Source organism: Penaeus monodon, chromosome 23 (assembly GCF_015228065.2).
Source record: "Penaeus monodon isolate SGIC_2016 chromosome 23, NSTDA_Pmon_1, whole genome shotgun sequence".
Classification (NCBI taxonomy): domain Eukaryota; kingdom Metazoa; phylum Arthropoda; class Malacostraca; order Decapoda; family Penaeidae; genus Penaeus; species Penaeus monodon.
Genome location: NC_051408.1, coordinates 40,165,162 through 40,165,364, shown reverse-complemented (window position 1 = coordinate 40,165,364; position 203 = coordinate 40,165,162).

The window sequence follows — 203 nt, the reverse complement described above, 5'->3', positions numbered from 1 at the left end:
CATCATCATAAAATCATCACCAACAATCATTCATATCTTATTAATTCATTAAATCATACAGATATATTTTGCCAAATACAGGAAAGTGTTTGTGTGATGAATGAATTATGAACGTGTTAAAAAAAAGGAAAACAAAAATACAATGGAAAATAATGATTCCGCTTCTAACATAAACATATAATGTACATTTTCAATCTTCACTG